The sequence below is a fragment of the Mustela nivalis genome (genome assembly GCF_964662115.1).
Source record: "Mustela nivalis genome assembly, chromosome: 6".
Classification (NCBI taxonomy): domain Eukaryota; kingdom Metazoa; phylum Chordata; class Mammalia; order Carnivora; family Mustelidae; genus Mustela; species Mustela nivalis.
The window spans coordinates 74,624,708-74,645,630 of NC_139025.1; positions in this window are offsets into that span (position 1 = coordinate 74,624,708).

Genomic DNA, 20,923 nt, shown 5'->3' on the forward strand with positions numbered 1-20,923 from the left:
CATAGGAATATTAGGGGGGAGAGAGAGAGGTATGAGCTCTTCTTAACTGTTAGAAACACTATAAACACTATATTTCCCTAAATAAAGTCCCCAAACCAAGTTAACTGATGCCAACGTTTCCATATTCACCCAACCCCTTTAACTGCCTCTTTAAGAATGAAAGTTAAGTCCAGCTACAAGAAAGTATCACAGCAAGTTTACAAATTCATCCTTAAAGGCTCACTGTGGAAGACAAAGGGTCTGTGAAGCTGGGCTCTAACTTCCCTGGTATTTGGCTACCATTTTAAAGCAAAGCAAACACACACACACACATACACCCCAGACTCCGGAAGGAAAAGTCAATAGTATTAATAAATCCACCGTGTGTGTTAAAAGCCATGTGGATTAAAGGAAAATGCCCTACCAGTTCTCTTCATTAGCATTAGCAAATTCTTGTGTAACTTACATCACATTAAAGTCTGCGGAATCTGGCCTAATTTCATCTTTGAGGCACAGGCTTCTGAAATGTGCTGTCTTTGGTCTACACATTGCCTTTTGATATATTCTATTAGCTGGAAGCTCCAGCATCCTTTATTATGATTCCAGCAGCCTTTGCTCTCTGCTCACAAATAATTGATGCTCCCTTTGCACCAGGCATAGTTTTCAACTGATAAGCAGCAGGGTAATTGGCACCTTCACAGGATATTAGGAAGAAGGAGGGGGAAAAGATCACACTTTGCAGACAGGAAGCAGCAGCAGAAGGTAACCAAATAATCATGCTCCTGCGAAGAAGCCTAAATTCTTCTGGAGACACTTATTTTGCATTTCCCGTAGTAAATATTAAGTTTTGTATTTATTGATACACATTGTAAGAAAAAAATTGTCAGGTTAGGGTACTCCCTAGGTTTATTAAAGATGAGGTGTTGATGTTACTATTTATTTTCAGTAATGTACAGTTTGATATAACTTCTAGTAATACTTAGCATTAACAGCTTATATGTTTTCCATACTCATTGTGACATAATTAATGATGCTGTCATATTGAATGCATGGACATGAATTATTACTAAATTAGAATAGAATTCCTATAGCATTATGTGTAATGCTCTGTCACCATAAATACAATATTAATAAAGAATCTATGTTACCTGTGCTTAATCTTTTCCAACCTAACCTTTTATTTTAACAAAGCACATTAAAAAGCACTGATTTTGCCAAATTTGGAGGAAAGTTTATTGCATTTTTAGGACAAAAAGATGTCAGTGCCATTTTGACAGTAGCACTGCCCATAAATTTTTAAATTCTCTGTCTCCTAGGATAATAACCGAACCATAAGCATGTATGTAAGAGCAAGCCAGGAGGCTGGGACAGACTGGCTCCTTTGTGCTGAGACACTCCATCCAGTCCTGTCCCACCTCTTGCCCCAACAAAGCCTAATTCCTGATGAAGATCTGAGACTAAATAAAACTCAGTCTCTAAAGGTGGGCCAAAGGTACAAAGAGAGGGGAAATGCGAGGGGAGGAAAAACCTGACCTACACTGCCTGCTCTCTCCTCTGATTTCACCACCACCAATCTCAATTTGCTACCTTCCTGCTTCCAGTGGTATCCACTCAGATTCTGCCATTGTAGGACCTAATCTGAGACCCTTTCAGCCTCAGAAGAAGCTGCCATTTGACCTAAATCAAACCCAGATCTGCTGGTCCTGCTGGATCTGCAAGGCAAATCACTCTGGTCCTCCCACCACAAAAACTTCTTCAGTTTTCCCAGTTGACTCCCTAAACCTGGCTACTTCTGCCACAGACCCTGTGCCTTGCTCTTCTGTTATCATTTGACATTGTATCTGAAGAGTTTGCTTAGACTTTCAACCCAACCATCAGCAGCAACCCTAGCTCACCTCCTGCCCTCTTCCAGATCAACTATGTTAGCAGCTGGACAAACCTTGATACCCCTCTGAGCCAGAATGATAGACCCTTTAAAAAAAAATTATCTATTCATTTCAGAGACTTCATTCTCTTAAATTGATTAGCCTGACTAGTTGACTTATCTCCAGACTCTAATTTACTTCACAACCATATATGGATATCACACTATGAGCAAAGGAATCAGAGATGAAATATTCTCCCTAGCTTCTTCCCTCTTCAGTTGTTCTCATTCTCCAGAGGTACCTGCCACCTAGGTCAGTGGCTATCAAACTTTGTGGTCTCTTAATCATTTACTCTCCTAAAAATTATCATGGGCCCAAAAAGCATTTGTTTATATGCATTATACCTTTTGATATTTAGTATATTAGAAAAGAATGAGAAAATATAAATATATTTGTCAGCTTATTTAAAATAACACTAATGAACCCATTACATACTGATATAAATAAAATGTCTATAAAATATATATGTTATAAAACAAAAAAACCCCAAATATATATGTTATAAAACAACAACAAAAAAAAAATAGCATGAGAGGTGGCATTGTTTTTACAATTCTGCAAACCTCCTTAATGCCCGGCCTAATAGAAGGCAGCTGGATTGTCATATCTGCTTTTGCATTCAGTCTGGTCCAATATGGCATTCTGGCTGAAGTATATGGAGAATACCTGGCCTCACACAGATATGTGTAGAGTTGAAGAGAGGGATATTTGAATAGCATTTTTAGATAATTATGAATACTATTTGTTGACACTAAACTCAGACAATGAATAACAGTGCATTGTGGGAACTAAAACCTTATCAATGAATTTTTCATACTCAGTACATTAAGATTCATTGACTTATCTTGTACTCTGAGTAGATCTTTTATTAGTACATGATTGGTCATTTGGAAAATATTGGTTCATTGAGGTATGCAGTTGCAATATTGACATACTTTATTATAAAATAGCAAAAAAATCACATTCATCTCAAAAACATTATAATAAATGAAAGAAGTGTGATATTCTGGAAAACTATAGGAGAGACATCAGGTTAGTGTCTGCTGTGGCCCAGAATGAGAAGACAGAACTGACTACAAAGGAACATCTGAACACTTTATGTGTTGATGAAAATATTCTATATCCTATTTGTGGTAGTGAATACATGACTGTGTATATTTGCCAAAATTCATGGAACTATACACCTAAAAGGATAAATTTTACTATAAATAAACTATTCCTGAATAAGTAGACTTTTAAATTACATTCTTTACTATCATCATCTATCTTATTAGAGAAATCTATAAGTACTGGGAGGTTCTCAAGTTCATGGTGGTGGATCTAAACTTTCTAAAATTCTAATCTTTCCTTGAAACTTTTAATTTTATCTCATTGGTAAAAATTTTGTCAGCTTATCATATCTACATTTAAAATATTCAAGTCTTACTTCTTTAAATTCTGAAAGATTGGTCTCAAAATGATACCAGACCTGGAACCACTGTGCTGACATTTACACTAATGATGAAACACAATGGTGGGTAAAATTACAGATATCTTAGCATACATGAAAGCAGTACCATCACAGTGTCTTGGTAGTCACTGTAATCCACACCATGCATTTCCAATGTTTAAAAACTAGAGTCACTTAAAAATGTCTTTAACCAAGATGTGATTTTATTAACTGTATAAAGTTTTAACATACCTTTATGCTCTCCTGTGTGATAAAATTGGAAGAATGCATAAAGCCTTTCTGTTTCATTCTGAAGTATATATTTGCCACAAGGAAAAGAACCATAATACTATTCCAAAAATGCTCTGCTGCTGATGAAACAGTAAAGGAAATTATTAGCCTCACTAAAGCCAAGCAAAGGACAGCTTTTATCACACTTTCTCTTGTTGTGACAGACTCACTTCATTCATTTTGGAGAAAATGTCTGTCAAATACTGAAGCCTGAAAAACCCATAGTTTGTCTACCCAGTCATTCTTTCAAGTAAAAATGACGTTCCATAGAAAAGGTGCCTACATGAAATTCCAACCCAAATAATCATACAAGTGCTTTTCCTTTCATGTGGGTCAAGACACCCATAGTTCTACCCACCATTGCTTTGCACCATTAGTGTAAATGTCAACACAGTTGTTCCAAGATAAACCATGAGGTTTTTAAAAAGTTACTCAATACTTTTGAATATTTCAGCACCACTTTTGTTTGTTGCCAAGGTTTCATAGAAAAGAAGATCTTCTTTGATGATTTGTTGTTGCTGATGCTGGATGGATACAAGCAAACATAGATTCACCCATTGTTAAGGTAAAAGTTTAAATCTTCAGATAAGATGGTCCTTCAATCTTCAAATACACACAGCTTGATTAGTCTCTCAGATATTTTGTGTGCTTCATAGCCAGTGCAATAAAATAATTTACCAATTGGATGTTTCTGTGGCTATCTCATTCCTAGTTTGAAGGCTATAACAGAAAGTGTTTAGCTTTTAAAGATCTTATCATATCTATATTAAGATATTCAATTCCTTTTGCTTTAAACTCTGAGTGGTCTGAAAACGAGGTCATACACCTACTATTCAAATGTTCTATTGCACTATTCAAATACTGTTCTTATGCAACATTCAAATGTTCTAATGCACATAACACAATAAAGTTAATTATTAACATCACCAAAGCTAAAAGAAACATAATTTTTGGGGCGCCTGGGTGGCTCAGTCAGTTAAGTGTCTGCCTTTGGCTCAGGTCATGATCCCAGGGTCCTAAGATGGAACCCTGCATCAGGCTCCCTGTTCAGTAGGGAGCCTGTTTCCTCCCTCTCCCTGCCTCTGCTTGTGCTCTCTCTCTCTCAAATAATTAAATAAAATCTTAAAAAAAAAAAAAGAAAGATAACTTTCATCACTTTTGTTTTGTATTTATTGTTACACCCAGCTTCCTCCCTTCCATGAGTCAGGGAACTCTCTATAGCCAGTCTTGCCTTTTTCATCATCTTTAGAGATAGGTGTTTGCTATGGACTAAAAAGGTTGTTCTTCCTAACCTCCCCATTTTTTTAGGCCAACAATTCACCCTTAAATACAGATATAATATTTTTTTATTTTAGAATAGGAGTATTAAATTCTAAAATAAGTTTTAGGTAGAATTTTTAAGTTTTAAAAGTATTTTTTTAGATTTAAAATATTTTAATATACTATTAAAATATTATAAAGCAAGACAATAAAGTTTGCTTCCTATTGTGTTTCTACATAGGCCAAAAAAAAACCCTTCAAAATAATAATTCAAAAGATGTTAATGAGGTTACAGATATATAACAAGTGTAACTTGACATTAAGGGTAGAGTAGGAGTACTAAAAATATACTGACTTAGTGTTTAACAATGCTCATATTTTTACCCTAAATCTACTAACTTAGAAAATTCTACAAAATACGTGGATGGAACTAGAGGGTATCATGCTTAATGAAATAAGTCAATCAAAGAAAGACAACTGTCACATGATCTCCCTGATATGAGGAAGTGGAGATGCAGCGTGGGGGGGTTGGGGGGTAGGAAAAGAATAAATGAAACAAGATGGGATCGGGAGGGAGACAAACCATAGTGACTCTTAATCTCACAAAACAAACTGAGGGTTGCTGGGGAGAGGGGGGAGGGAGAGGAGGGTGGGGTTATGGACATTGGGGAGGGTATGTGCTATGGTGAGTGCTGTGAAGTGTGTAAACCTGGCGATTCACAGACTTGTACCCCTGGGGATAAAAATATATTATATGTTTATAAAAAATAATAATAATAAATAAAACAAACAAACAAAAAAACATAAAAACAAAAAAAAAGAAAAGAAAATTCTACAAAATACAAAAATAAACAAGCACATATCCCACCAAAGCAATGATACTATCACATGTCTGAACACCTTTGAGAGAACAAGATTGAAAACAACAAAGAGTATCTTACTGCTATTATGAAAATAGTTTTGAGCTGATGGATCCCTGAAAGGGTCTTGGGAACCCACAGAGGTCCACGGAACACACACAGAAATGCTAGCCTAAGTAATCAGGGAGCCCTCCCTAAACATGATCCATGTCCTTCTACTGTAATTCCTACCCTCTAATGACACTGAAGGAGTCAGGCTGCTGAAGACCTTGGACTGCCAAGTTGTTTGGGAAACAGGAAAGATACTCAAAAAGGTAGCAAAACCTATATCCTTGAAACCAGAGGGAATAGGCAGCTAGTCAACCAAGGTTAATGAGTGACAACATTGCCATCATATAGTTCAAGCTAGGAATCTCTGGTTCATCTTTGAATTCTCTCTCTCCTTCACCATCTGCAGCAAACACCACTGGTCTCTGTCCTGGTCTAAACACTCATTATTGCTTGCATGACTCCTCCTTGAAGCCTCATAAGTGTCCTGTCTTCTCCACTACCAGTACCACTGCCACAAAGTCTCTCCATACTCCCTTTGGAGTCCTTTATAATTGGGATCCACAGATTCCTCACCATATCAACTATGTTTCAACCATTCTAAATATGCTCTTCCCAAAAAATAAACATAAAATTCAGAAAGCTTCCTGTAATGCTGTCCTGCATCTCCTGGCTTATGTACATGTACTTTTCCTTGAACCCCACTCATTCTTTAGGCCCAATTCAAATGTCCATTCCTTCATGAAGCCAACCCTAATGCCGAGACACAACCTGTGCTCCTACCACGTAACAAGCATTTAATGACCACTTCTATGATACCAGATTATCTTTGCTTGTTCACATAACCATCTCCCCAATCTTCCCATAGAAAGGGCAGACCATGTCAAACTATATCTGGAGTCCCCACTCTAACCGAGCTCCTGTCTGGTGTACTAGTGCGTAGCAGGTGCCTAATCCATGTTTGTTGAAGGAATTCGATGCCCCAGAAAAGCACTGGATGCCCTTCAGTCACCTGTTAATTTAGGTGCATTCTCCCATTCATCTATCTTTTTTTTTTTTAAGATTTTATTTATTTATTTGATAGAGAGAGATCAGTAGGCAGAGAGGCAGGCAGAAAGAGATGGAGAAGCAGGCTCCTTGCTTGCGGAGCAGAAAGCCTGATGCGGGGCCCAATCCCAGGACCCTGAGATCATGACCTGAGCCGAAGACAGAGGCCTTAACCCACTGAGCCACCCAGGTGCCCCTCATCTATCTTTTTACTGGCTCCTGTGATGCTTTGCCACAATACAGATGCACACAGTTCACAATTGCCAGAACACAATGGTAGCATTAGCAAAGTCTTTTCCTTCAGTTGCATAAGATCTTGTCTTGGTAGTTCTCAAACAATGATGTTTTGGTGATGATATATGGCCAGGTGCTTGTCATGGGATATCTCAATTGACCACTGCAATAAGGCTATGAAGGAAGCCTTATTAGCCCCATTTCATGTATGAGGAAATTGCAATGCAGAAGTAACTGGGCCAAGACAGAGCTCTCACTCAAGCCAAGTACTTTCCAACATCAAAGCTCAACAATTCCACTCTGCTGTTAACAGAGAGGGGTGATTCACCCTAAAGTCCTGCTCAAATGAGACTTCTCTAATTCTGAAGGATTTTCTCCTTTTGGTAATTTCTCACTGCAGATTAATGAGTGTTGTGGATTTTTTTTTGTTTTTGTTTAATGAACACTAAGAATAGTGTGGGGAAAATCTCCTGCCAAATATCAGGTCTACTATAAGAAGAGCTCAGAATTCAGATCTCAAATGCTCTGCTTTTGTTGGTGCCTCTGGTTAGGGCATGAATGAAACAGATTATCCCACAATTACAATAATGAGCAGGCCCTGGTATCATTTCTGCACTTAATTGCTATTAAAATGTTCCTTAGAATCTTATGGGAAGGCAAGTATGCACTTAAATTATTGTGATAGGGTTCCAAAAGGTGTAGCATTATACTTTATTGGATAAGAATGAGAAGTGCCAGTGGAAATTAAGTCTATAACATTATATAACACCCCATTCCCAAGACAAGCACTCATGTCTGTCTTGATGATGGTGCAGCTGTATTTGTTCTCCAATTACATCTTGAATAAACTCAATAGACCAGGAAGCATGATGAGGGAAATCTACTTTCTGGCAATTACAGTTTATGTTCTGTTTAGAGGTAGTGAACATTTTCATTGTCCATGTTTATCCAGTCTTTAAAAGTCTGTAAGGAAATCTAAAGGCATCTGGGTGGCTCAGTTGGTTAATTGGCTGTCTGTTGGTTAAGTGTCAGTGGCTGATCTCAGGTCATGATCAAACGTGGTCCTGGAATCCAGCCGCATGTCAGGCTCCCTACTCAATGGGGAGTCTGCTTCTCCCTCTGCTATTCTGCCCACCGCCCTGCCCAGGGCAGGCTCTATCGCTGTCACTTTCTCTCTCTAATAAATAAATAAAATCTTTGGAAAAAAAAAAGTCTGAAAGCTCAAAAAAATGCTTTCATGACTTCAGAAGACAAACTTTAAGACAGTTGTGGTTTCAGGCTATTCTTACAAAAGGAAATGGACTACTCTGGAACCCAAGCAAGAAGCAGAAACAGAATGCCCAGACCTTTCTGATGTCAACATAATTTACATGAGATAAGGGATGTAGAACAAGTCATCAGTAGACTGAGAAAATACTTTCTAGGAATAGACAACATGCACTTCCAAGTGTCAAAGGAAAAGACTTCTAGATATTTGTGTTTACCCTCTTTTTGTTTGTATTTTCATGTTTTACATGACCTACAAGATTTGCTATTATAAAACTTAAGACAAAATAATATGTTTGACTTTATATTAGAGTTATTTTTTTAAGTGCTTTTAAGTTTAAGTCTGATTTTCCACAATGGAATTCTTCTGTGAGTAATCACTGATGTCCGTGAATGACAAACACTATGAATGGTGTTATAGAATCCAACAAGTGTGCTGAATGTTTCGACCATAAGTCATATGTCAGGTTTTTATGCTAATTCTGAAAGATTTTTTAAAATTAAATATTAGCAATGACAGAAATATATTATGTCTATTTAAATCATCCATTGGGGAGAAGAAACATTTCTTTTTTTTTTTTAATTTTTTATTTTTTATAAACATATATTTTTATCCCCAGGGGTACAGGTCTGTGAATCACCAGGTTTACACACTTCACAGCACTCACCAAAGCACATACCCTCCCCAATGTCCATAATCCCACCCCCTTCTCCCAAACCCCCTCCCCCCAGCAACCCTCAGTTTGTTTTGTGAGATTAAGAGTCACTTATGGTTTGTCTCCCTCCCAATCCCATCTTGTTTCATTTATTCTTCTCCTACCCACTTAAGCCCCCATGTTGCATCACCACTTCCTCATAGTGTCTTTTTATAAAACTAGAGGACTGAATTAAAAGTATATGCTCTGAAGCAAAACTACAGTCACTTTCTAATTTTGCTAATTTTCCTGTTTCGTTTGCTTTGCCTGTAATATGAGCTATATAGTAACACCAAACTGTTAGGAGGATTAAATGAGATCATGTATGTTAAAAAGTTTACAGATCTACCTGGCCCATTTTAAACCTGCAATATTATTATTTATTAGGGAAATCACGCTGGAATATTTTATTCATTTGAAAATCATTTATATTTACATATAGCCATATGTATATATGTATGAATGTGATGATTGCATTAAATTTTTCTAATTATCAAAAAAATTGTGTTTGTTCCCACTTTACTTTTTATAGGAAACATTGTCCACACTTCCCATTGGGAGTAAGTCTAATCTTGCTGCCATTTAGCCAACTGTCTTTGATAAAATTAGATCTTAGAGGTTCCAAGCTCTATACACACACACACATATACACACACAAACACATGCATGCATGCATACACATGCATAAAGGCTCAGGTATGTATATACATATATATGTGTGTATGTCTGTGTATATATACACACAAATATATAAATATCTACACTATAAAATATTTATATAAATGTATATACAGACAAACACATATATATTTGCAATTATCCTCTTTGTCTACCATCATCTATTTTCTAGCTGGACTGAAAGGAGAACAATGCTCTCAGCTGAGGTGGAGAAGCAGACAGATGAAAAATGAGCAATCCAGGTCTGAGCAGGGAAAAATCTACATTTTAAAAATGCTTTGAAAGAAGTCTGTGTTCCCCTAGGACGTGAGACTCTCACTATGCACTCTGCTCAGTAATATAGTACATCAGTACATGATTTTCCTAGATTAATTACATAAGTATTCAATAATAATGACTCATTATTCTACCAACTACATCCTTATACCAGCAAGCCTGGAACATACCAACTTCATCAAATGCTACTTAAGGAAGTAGCCTACACAGTGATAGATAAATACCAGAGAGAGAGAGAGAGGGAGAATGCTAGCAGCAGTGACCAGGTCCACACAAAGGTCTGATAATTGAATGCCCAAGGGGAGAGTACCTGGCTCTCAGGTTAAAGACAGTAGGGTTCTGTTCATTGGTTTTATCCAACCCTACACACTAGTGGTGAGGATGTTTTCAAGAAATTGCCCGTGAAACAGATCAAGATGGTCTCTAACTCATTCACTTAGCCTTCATTCATGCTGTTTTACCATTTCCCTCCCAGGTACTCATTTGAAGCCCACCCAGTCTTAGAGCCCACCATAAACCTAAACCTCTGCCATGAGGCTTCCCTGGTCCCCTCTAGACCACAGTCAAATTTCCCTCTCAATACTCTTATCAGTTATGACTGGAATGTCCTCTCAATGGGTTCTTTATCCTCTAGCTCTTCTAGTTCTGTGGAAGTAGAACAGTCTAGTTCCACAAACAGTTGCGGAGAATCACTGTGTGGTTAATACTGTGCTTGACATTGTGGAGGGCACCGAGGAAGACAGTATTTGAACGTAGGCATTTTATAGATCTCTCATTAATGCTTTGAGAGGGGTATTATTACTCCCTCATGATATCAGTGAAAAAACAAGAGAATGTAAAGAGTTAAATAGCCTGTCAAAATTTGCATATCTGATAAGTAAAATAGCCAGAACTTAAATCCATATCAAACTGATTCTATATCCCTTATTCCAGAAGTTTCAGATACATGGTCCAAGAACTAAGTAAATGAATTTTGTTTAACTGGCATGATGTTTAAAAAAAAAAAAAAAAAAAAAAAGGCATGTAAGTGACTTCAAATGGATGTACTTTCCAGTTCTCCACAGGCCCCACCCCACTCTACTGTACTGTGTTCCTACACTAGCACACTTCTTTATGCTATCTGCATGGCTCCTAATTGCAGTTCAGCTTGTTCCCCTGCTACTCCCTCGAATAGTCTGTTTTGTCTCATGCTTATAATCTAGCAGGGAAGAAACCATAATATAAAATGGAAAAGAGACATACAGAGATTCTCAAAAGAATGAGAAAGTTTTCCTAGATACAGGACAACATGAGTCTTGAAGGCTAAGATTTTGGAAGTAGGAGCTTGGAGAAAAATGTTACAAGGCAAATAAATGGGAAAAAATGTCCACTAGGTAAGAGAGGAAAGTACAGTCAGATTTGGAAAGCAGGAGTTTGCTAGTTTGCTTTCACCTGAGAGTGGGGTCTGTTAAAGGCAACAGCAAGAGAGAAAGCTGAAAAGGTTAGTGTAGTTTGATCTTAGAAGATTTTGAATGCTATACTCAGCAGTCTCGATGTTATTCTGTCAAAATTAAGGTCTCACAAAGGTTTGTGAGAAGACTTATATTTGGAACCAGATTTCAGTAAGAACAATCTGGCAGGAATGAGCAGCAATTATGTGGAAGGAGAAATGGGTGGGTGAAAGAGCAGGGAAACAAAGGATGAAACCAGCTGTTCTTGTCTGGGAATAAGATGCGAACGCCAGAACCAGAGAGTAACAAGGAGAATGGCAGGGGAGTAGGGGTTCACTGAGAAGATCCTTAGGTGAGAGTCCCAGGGCCTGGCTTTGTGTGTAAAGCACTCCACATTTTTACTCAAAAGCCATCTTATTTAAGCCATCTTTCCTGACCACCTAATATAAAACTAGCTCTCCCATCCTACCCCAGCCCCCTAGTGTTGCCTTATCTTTCTATGTAACCTTTATCATCATTTGACATACTATATACTCCCTTGTTTATTTGCTTACTGCCTGGCTCCCCTGGTAAGTTAAGCTTCACACAAGGATACTTGTCTGTTTAATCCCTGTAGTATCTCCAGAAGTGCTGGGAACATGGAAAGCGTTAATAAATATTTATTAAATGAATAAATAAATGGAGTCTTCCTGAGGGCTTGGTGTCTTCTTTCCCCATGCAGACGTCAAACCCAAGAGTCTTGTTTCACAGTCTTGCACATATCACAGAGCCTCGCTTACCTAAGCCCTGTTACCTAAAGACTGTGCTAGAGCCACACTCCTACCTAGTCCTCCAAATAGATGTCACACTCTTTGCTAACCTGTACCCTTTCCAGTGGTGAGGAGGTCCTTCTGATACTGTGCCAGACATGTGGCAGAGCGGCTAACAGAAGTACTAACTGAAACAGATCTTTCAGGGAGCATGTCACGAATTCCAAATTGGGCTGAAGCTTAGGCTACTTTGTACCTTTCCCACATAATATTTATCACAGTATGACTGATTAGTTATTAGATAACTTTTTGTTTTTGAGACCTGTGGTTCTCAAACTTACCAGGTCCAAATCTGTGTTATGGCAAATAATGTCTAGCACCATCTTTTACTAGCCTAAAATGAAGTTAATGGTTAATGTAACCTATCTACATAGAATTTTAAAAAAATCAATAAAGTGCCCTAATTTTAATATAAAGAGAAATAAAAGGAAAGTAATTTGTAATAAAATACTACATATTCCAATATACGGATAGTATAGCATGACTACACTAAGACATCTAATGAAGGTGTCAGGTGCTCACCCCTGTTGGTACTGTCACCACGAATACAATGCTGCCAGAGCAGACTGATACAGAAATGTTGTATTAAACATCTGAATATGATGAGTAGCCTTCCTGATGTGACTCTCCAAAATAGTGAATACTTCTCCTTTAAGTTCAATGGTGACTTACAATCAAGAGAGGAACCAAGGAAAATTAGTGCTGACAGATGTTTGAAAGCATAAAACCAAGGGAAACTCATCATATTCAGCCACTTAGATGAGCTATAGAACCCCAAGGTGCTTGGAAAAAGAATTTACTTGCCACAGGCACATATATGCCCTGTTTTCCTAAATTTATTATTTTTTAATTTAAATATATTTGACTTACAACATTGTGTAAGCTGAAGGTATACAACATGTTGATTTGATACATGTTTATGTTGCAATTTGATTGCTGTTGTATCATTAGCTAGCACTTCTATTGTTAAATCCATAAAAACAAAGAATAAAGTGGTGGTTACCCAGGGCTGGGGGTGGAGGCATAGAAACTGTATTTAAGTGTACAAACTTGTAATTAGAAGATAAGCAAGTTCTGGAGCTCTAATGCACAGACGACAATATTATTGCAACGTCTAATGCATAGACAGCAATGTTATAAACATCAAACCTGCCAAAAGATCTTAATTATTCTCACCATGCTACGTTTTACATGTATATAGAAATACCTAACCGCCTCCAGCCAACCTGACGTATAAAACTAGAGCAGTTTTAAGCTTCTGTTGTTGATTTACATTTTAAGTGCTTTCTCAATAAAGTATAGTTTATTTAAAAAGTTTAGAACATTTAAGCCAATCAGAACCAGTGACTCCTTTTTAAAATAATATTTTGTAGCTTCATTTCACTATCCCAAAGGCAAAATTCATAGATAATAGAATGTATCACACATGTATTTCCAAAAATCAATATAATACAGTAGGTATAGTATATCATAAAGGAGAAGTAAAAGGAAAATAATTTGTAACAAAATAATGCATATGTTTATTATTGCATAAATGCTTGGGCATGGCTGTACTAGAAGACAGAACCAAATAGTCTGAAATTTGTGTTATACATAGAATTGCTGTGAATATGATAGAACGAATACAAACTAATCTAAGTGTACTGAACTGGAGGCTTAATACCATGGGCAACATTCCCATTGGGAACATGATTTTCCCTAAATAGTGAACAACTTTTGGTAGAATTGCAAACAAAATGAAATGTAGCCTTTCTTAGATTTATAGTTGTATTTTTGGAAGAAAAAATATCAGTACCAAATTCAAAACAGAATTACCATATGGCCCAGTAAGTCCACTTCTGGGCATCATATTCAAAATAATTAAAAGCAGGATTTCAAAGAGATATTTGTACACCCACGTTGAGAGCAGCACTGAATATTCACAATAGCCAAGCATGGGAGCAACCAAAGTGTCTATCAGGAAATGAATGGATTAACTGCAGTGCATGCATACAATAGGAAGGAAATGACATGTGCTATAACATGTATGAACACTGGAGATATTATGCTAAGTGCAATAAGTATTACAAAAAGACAAATACGTATGATTTTACTTCTATATACTATCTAGATTAGTCAAATTTATAGAAAAAGAAAGTAGAAACAGTGGTTGCCAGAGGCTAGGGAGGGGAATATAGAGTATTGCTTAAGTTTCAGTTTTGCAAGATAAAAAAAGTTCTAGACATCTGTTGCACAACAGTATGAATATACTTAATGCTAGTTAAGTCTAAACTGTAGTTAGAAAAAACTAAACTAAAACTAAAAACTAAAACTAAACTATAGATAGAAATTATTAAAATGGCAAATTTTGTTGTGTATTTTTATAATTAAAATGATATATAATAAAGTCTCACCAAAAGCCTCTTAGTTTTAGATATAAAAGAGTTGGGTTTGGCAATTCACAGACCTATACTCCTGGAGCTAATAATACATTATATGTTTCTTTAAAAAAATAAAAATTAAAAAAAAAAAAAAAGAGTTGGGTTCTAGACTCATTGAAAAGAACTTTTCTCATCTACATATATGTCCTTCAAGATGCTTGAAAGTCATGTAAGATAAAAAACAATTGGTCTGTCCTGCACATGTAAGACATCTAGTTTTTATTATTGCTGCCTACCCAATGCCTATAGCATATATCAAAATTTTAACAGCCCAAAAACATCTCCACAAATTTTCAAATGCTGGCTTATGGGATGGAACTGTGTCCATTAAGTTGAGAACCATAATGTAACATGAGACCAGAGATCTCATGTCCTCGTATCTCACTTGTAATTGTATGGCCAGAACATAGCAAAGGTTTAATGCATGCTACTTTAAATGTGTTTAATGAATAATAACTGCATAAATAAATGAAGATGTCCCTGGGAATAAAAACTGTTTTATTTATTTTTGGATACTACCCTCCCACCCAACATTACCTAAGACCATGTTTGGCATGTTGTAGATGCCCCAAAATACTTGGTTCCTCACTTAACAAATACATAATGCTGCCCTGTTGAAAAAATACACAGTCCCTACCTACCCTTGTGGAACTGAATGGAGCAACAGACAACTGACAATAGACAGTCTAACATAACCCACCCTTTATTTTGGTCCCAAGTTCACAGTAATAGTAGTAAGGGAGTAATAACAGTAGTAGTAGAAATACTCCTCTAAAAATTACTATTTCTACCAGGAAGTATTATTTCTAACAGGGGTTGCTACTTGTGGAGTACCTATGTATGCTTGTAATAACTCTTTTAATTCTGACCCAGTTCCTATAAACTCCATATTATCAGAGACCTGCTTGCTGCCACAGCATCATTACTCAACACCTCCCCTTTCCCACCCTCCACTGTACATTCCAGCTGAGACTGAATTTCTTTCAATCCTCAAATACGCCATAGTCTCATGTCTCTGAACTACACATATGCAGTCCTGCTTCCTGGAAGACCAGTCATACCAACCCTGCCTCGGTAGGTCCTACTCATCTCGTAGACATTACTGCCTTTGAGGAGACTTCCCTGATCTTTTCCCAGTGCCCCTTTTTTGAGTTTCCATAGCACTTTGGCCTTCTTCTATAATACCACTCATAGTACTGCATTTCCTGTTTACTTATCTGTGTCACCATTAAGAGTATAAAATCTGTTAGATCAGAAACCACATTTATTTTGTTCACCACTGTATCCCCTGTAAGGACAATGAAATCCCCTTTCAGTCTCTGGGTTTCTCTTCTCTGCCTTCTATATGCTTCCATTTCTAATAGTTTGTTTGCGATCCTCTTTAGAGAACTAACTTTAAGTGAATGGAGCCATTATGCCTTATAGACAAAGATCAGGAAGCATCTGGAGTATATATTCACCTTCCAATTGTAGGACAGTTTTTACCCACTGACTGATTAGTCCTGGAGTATGGAAGCCCAGCTCCTTTGACCATAAATTGGAAAAAAATACTGGGTTATGACTTATACTCCAGGTTCCCCTACGGAATCAGGCTGAAACTACCCTCTGCAAGATTTGGCCTAAAACTGAACCTTGCTTGATCCCTTTCCCTTTGTCATTTCTACCATTCTGTTATAGGTTTCTTTTGGAAGCATTTCTTTGTAAAACTCCCTCATGCAAATCCTTGCCTCAGGATCTGCTTTTGGCAAGCCCAACTAAGACAACCTATGAAAAACTAGTAAAATTATATGGAATAAAATGATGTGGACTATTCAGTGAGTATTTGTAAAATTACTCAATCACTAGTGACAGAATCTAACAATGTAGGTATGTTTCTCCCCATTCTACAGATTGGGAAACTGAGGTTAAGAGTAATTAAATATTTATTCTAACTCACACAGCTAGAACTCAGAAGAGCCAAGAGCCAACCCCAGACCCATCTATGGCTCCAAACTATATTTTTTGGCAACACTATGTTCCTCTGGGCCCTAATTCAATGTTTTGGGAAACAGAAGGAACGCCATACCCGTTGGGTCTCCTCAGGTACTATAATCCTTTCTACTGGTAGGTTCTCCTAGAATCAACATTCACTCAACAAAGAACCTTCACAGCCCTGAGAAGATATACTGCTCCATCCTGATTTATCGGATGACATTTCTAGAGCTCAGTTCTGTTATCAACTATCAGGAAATATTCAAAGTGTCAAAGCCAAATAGATATCTATTCCCTAACATAGCACAGGGGAGGAAAATTTGCAGAAGTGTCCCATGGTATCAGGCTTTGCCAAGGAGAGGGAGATAAAAAGTAATAGCCTAATTTTCGTTAAGTGATTGCTCTCATAAAGTAAAAGAGAATTTGTCCTTACCAGGACATTAACCCTGCATTGCTCAGACAATTAACGAAAGTCATAAATTAATCCATAATCATAATCTGAAAAGAAATCATATCTTACCACAGAGGGTAAGAAAAGGAGAAAGTTATCTTGGAGAAGATGCTTCATCAGTTCTATTTTGCAAGAAAACCCATATCCTCATGTCTTTATCCTCACAATTCTCTTCCTTATTTATCCCCATCACCTCATCTCACCTTTTTTCCTTTTCTCCCTCTGCTCACTTCAACTTAATATCTCCCACCCCAAATCCTCAGGTCTCAAAACCCAGAGATGAAAAATGAGAATATTCTTTTATCCACTCTGAAAGAATATTGAATTGTTTTAATATGACAGTTTATTCAAAGAGTGTACATTTTCTACTAACAACTACAGATATCCTTCAGGGCTAGACAGAAATGAAACTTGAAAATGAAAATAATAAAATGATTATGAGATTGTGGGGTATTATCTTTGATTTTATTTTTATTTCCTTTGTTATTATTAATTATAATACTTAAATAATAAATACACATTTGGAAAGAGAATAAGGAAGTCAAGAAAGCAGAAGTGAGAAGGTACTGATTGCCTATGCCATGCTAAGCAATATAATTTATTGGTTCTTAATCATAAATCTGCCAAATAAGTATGGTTATCCCCATTTTACAGATGTTGAAAGTTAAGAAGTCATTTCTCTTTCAAAGTCAGGATTTAGTGCCAGCATTATTTGTCTTCAAAGGCCAAGCTATGAGCTTTGAGATGAGGAATGACCAGGGAGAAGAGATGGATGACACACACAGAAGGCTTAGCAAAAACTTAAATAAAGCTCCTGCTGTTCCATGATCCTCTAGTAAATAATAATCTTGAAAGTAAGATCATTTATGAATCTCTTTGGCAGATGATGTTTTTCTTACTAGAGTCTAGAAGGGAAGCAAGTGAAGAGAATGGGACAAGAAAATCAGGGCCTTATGGCATGAAGAAATGCCTAATACTAACAGAAATGTTAACAGATACGTTTCCCCTTATCCTGTTGCCCATCAGACTGTTGGAGTACATTGCCTCAAGTGAGGGATAATGCAGCAAAGTGGATTTCTGGTAATTGATATTCAAAAGCCTCAGTCTTGGAAAACAATAAACATTCAGATGCATACATAAGAAATTTGGGAGACTATGGGATAAGAGCAGAGCTTTTGTTCCCTAGACAGGATCCCATGGACTAGCAGGAGGGGAGAGGACAGAGGACAGGATGAGTTAGAGAAGTATTTGTGACCATGTAAACAGGAGTGGGGGCAGTGTCTAGAGACTTTGATACAGATGACAGCACTAGCTTCCAATTTGCTGCCAGAGCCTCCAGCATCTCCAGTCTAGGTCCTTCATTGGTAACTGCAGGTCCCTTACTCCACAATGACACCACCCTCAAGCGTGAACAATGCAGAAGAGTTGGAGTCTGAGAAAAAATGAGATGAAAAACAGGGTTAGAGGCAGGGCTGGCCAATGACCTGCACTGCTTCTCACCAATACTGCATTTGGTCCCTGATGGGCCCTTAGAAAACAGACAGATGAGGAGAACCAACAGTATGCCTCCAAACCAAACACACCTTCAAAACAAACACAATTTTGTGTGTGTGTTGGGGATAGGGAATGGAATTCATGTTGAATTTGTTGCTTCTGGTGTTTCTGAACCAATCTGAACCAACTGCTTAAACAAAACAGATAAAGTAGGATGACTTTATAAAGAGGACAAAGTGACTTCAAAGTATTTCTAGTTTCCTGGCTCCTCATAAACCTGCAGAAAATATAAGGCATCTCTGCAGATTTTTAGGGAAATTTTTAGTGGAAGATTTGATACTACAATTTCTGTACAGAGTCAGCCTTTGGATTTCTCTTTGATAAGATTCTAAAGTTTGAGTTTGCATGAGGTGTATGTTACTTCTAAATAGTGTCAATCACTTGTTTTTAAGCATATTATTTATAGGACCCTGTATCATATATATTTCTATGTATCTCTATAAATCATATTTTATGTCTATACAGCTCATCTGCCAAACATACATAGCACAATATGAACAACTGGTAAACTAATAATTGTAGCATGGCAAAAGTACTAACTCATTATACTGCTTATTTGCAATTCCCTTTTATAGCTTTAATTTGCAATTTTCTCTTTAAGAACAAGGTTGAACATGTTAGGAGCAATCTGCATTTCCTTTCCTGTGAATTATGTGTTCATATAATTTGCTCATTTTTATTTTGGGTTATTGGTCTTTGTCTTACTGATCATATGACTTTCAAATGATAAGAAGGTAAGTTCTTTGTAGATCTTTTCCCCAGATTTTCTTCTAACTTTTTTAATGATGTTTTGTTTCCCAGGTAATTTAATTTAATTTTTTAAATTAAATTAAATTTAAATTTAATTTTTAATTTAATTTACTGTACTCAATAGTTATCATAGTATATATATATTGGTGTTTTATATAACACCATAGTATATATATATATTGGTGTTTTATATATATATGAAACACCATAGTGTGTGTGTGTGTGTGTGTGTATAATATATATAATTAAATAATTATATATAATTAAATATATATTTATATATATTTATTTTTACATATATATGTAAAAATAATATAATGATACACACATAATTACATATTTAAATCATTTGAAATTTATGTAAGTTTAAGTGAGATAGGAATAAAATTTAACTGACTTTTTCTCCAGATAACTATCCGATTATCTCAATTCCATTGTTAGATTCCTATATGTTGTTCACTTAATTTCCTATCTATTATCTTCTTTAACTCTTAAAACACTCTTGCAAGATAGATATTGATACAGAGAAAGCTACTTGGGGCAGGGAAAACTTGTATCTTAGAATTAGGAAAACACAATAGTAATAGAATTATGGAGATGAAATAAATTTGATAGCATGGCAAATGCATTTGTATGAAATAAAAGCTTCAGAAATTGATATATTTCACTGTATTTATAATAGCTCTAGCCAAAAGAAATAATAAATGTAGTAAATGCCTTGTTAAAAAATACTATGTTATTGGCTAAATTATTAGTGAGCAGTGACCCTAATTAACAAGGTAATAAGCTTGCTGACTTGCTGATGGGGCAGTTTTTCACACATCATCTGTGCCAGGTAAGCCTTCCCAAGCAGGATCTAAAAATGTGTTATACTTAAAAGGGTAGGGGAAAAAAAAAGGCGGCTCTGGTAATTGATCAGAACTCAGAAAGGTGTGTGTTCTGTTCCCTAGACCTCCCTTGGGCAAGTTCCTTGACTTCTCTCTGCCAGTCTCGTCTATGAAGTAAGAATAATAATAGCACCTACTTCACATCTTAGTGTAAGGATTAAATGAGACCATGTATGTGAAACCCTAAATAGTCCATGTTGAATTCGATAACAATGGCAGTATTACAATAACATTGCAGAGGGACATTGTTGCCTTCTTGCAGTAATAATACTGCTATCAGCTCCCAGGGTTTTATCTGAGGACTGGGAGAAATCTTGACTTTCAAAGTTTCTTGGCTCAAATACATAGTGATGTGACTTGGCAAATGTCAGTGACAAGGGCAGCCTGGAAATAACTTAGTCTCCTGATTCTGCCTCATTTGCTTAATTATGGGGGAGGGTGAAAGATTTTGCACTTTATGGTAGGTTGCTCAAAAAAAAAAAAAACCCTGAATGAATACCATCAAAGCAGTTTGAGGCACATAAAGGGTAGACATTAAGTAAAGTCAGTCACCAGTCAACAGCATTTATTGATTTATTTCTGTGTGAAGAGCATTGTATTATGTGCTGAATGGGAATGCTGTATTCTTATTCTTCAAGGCATAGAAGTTGACCTGGGATAGGT